This window comes from Colobus angolensis, unplaced genomic scaffold, assembly GCF_000951035.1.
Source record: "Colobus angolensis palliatus isolate OR3802 unplaced genomic scaffold, Cang.pa_1.0 Scaffold318, whole genome shotgun sequence".
Classification (NCBI taxonomy): domain Eukaryota; kingdom Metazoa; phylum Chordata; class Mammalia; order Primates; family Cercopithecidae; genus Colobus; species Colobus angolensis.
The window spans coordinates 1159012-1160435 of NW_012116466.1; the positions used below are offsets into that span (position 1 = coordinate 1159012).

Genomic DNA, 1424 nt, shown 5'->3' on the forward strand with positions numbered 1-1424 from the left:
TTTTTCTACACAGACCTGTCCTTTCAGGTTTTGTTAAGTTCTGGAAAAAGGGAGAAGCCAGGCACACCTCGGCGAGGGACAGTGTTGCTGGAGGTGGCACGGCTTCAGCCTGAACATGGCCATGTGGTTGGGAGGCTCAGAAACTGCACTCCAAGGGCACTCATCTATTCCTTATTGCAGTAATACCTCGTTTACAGAAATCCACAGAAATTACAGTGCGGGAGGTCTCGGGTCTGGATGGGTTTGAGTAGACCTAGGTCATGGGGTATTGTCCCAAGTGCTTATCCTGATCTGGCAGAGGCTCTGTTCCCAAATAATTATTCCACAGTGTCAGAGCCTGTATCTGAGTGATAGTCTTTTAAATTTGTGGCATAAAAATAAACAAAGTATGTCTTGAGAGTCTAAAAATTCGTGTGGTAATCATGGCTGTAAACTCATACATGGGGCTTTGGGATGAAGTGAAAACCACCGTCACCTGTCGTGGATGCTGCATGGTATTTTTAGCGTGGTGGCCTGCTCGTGCCTTGAACTCTATCTGCAGTGTGAGCAACAGCCGTGTATATGAGAAATGTCGGCAGGTCAGCTTGCTCTTCCAGGGGCCTGTGGACATCCGGGTGAGGGGCCTGGGATGAGGCCATGTCAGTGGGAAGGAGCTTGGTTGTGTCAGCAGATATGTCTGCCTCTACAGTCCCGCAAGCCAGCCAGAACCCAGTTTTCCTTTGGTCATCTAATGCCAGAAAAAACCTTTTTCTTAGAGATTCTCATAATTTATATTAATGACTCATTTGACCATACATAAAATGTTATAAATGCATGAGGCTTTACAACTTGGCAGATGTGTAACTCACATGTCATTGTATCAAACTGTTGAAGATATTTGTTTCACTTGAAGGTTTTTAGCATTTTATGTGCAAACCAAATGCCAGTAGCATTTTGAAGGAGTATTTTGGAATTTTAAACACAGTGGGACAGTGCTGGGTCTGTGGGATATTGGTGAGGTGGATGTGACCTCAGGCTCTTGTAGCTTGCAAGCAGGATTGCTAAATTGTCACACCTGCAGTGCTGGAAGTCAAAGTGGATTTCTGTAAATGAGGTATTAGTGCAATAAGGAACAGATGAGTGCCCTTGGAGGGCAGTTTCTGAGCCTCCCAGACACCCCAGGAGGAAGCGGGGGAAGGGGGCAGTTACCCAACAGAACCTGGACTGTGGAGCCATGTTTGCTGGTGGCCCTGCTTGGCAGGCCATTACGTGCAATAAGAAACAGATGAGTGCCCTTGAGAGCGGTTTTTCGGCCCCCTTAAGAACCGCAGGTAGAAGACGCTCCAAGGTGGGGGTGGGGGTTCGGTTATCCACAGGAGCCTGGATGGTGGAGCTGGGTTTGCTGGTGGTCCTGCGTGGCAGGTCATTACATGCAATAAGGAACA

At 47.7% G+C, this 1424-nt stretch overlaps 1 pseudogene; it reads right to left on the minus strand.

Moving 5' to 3' along the window:
• LOC105518374 overlaps positions 1-1424 on the minus strand; it is a 71938-nt pseudogene that overhangs the window by 23024 nt on the left and 47490 nt on the right.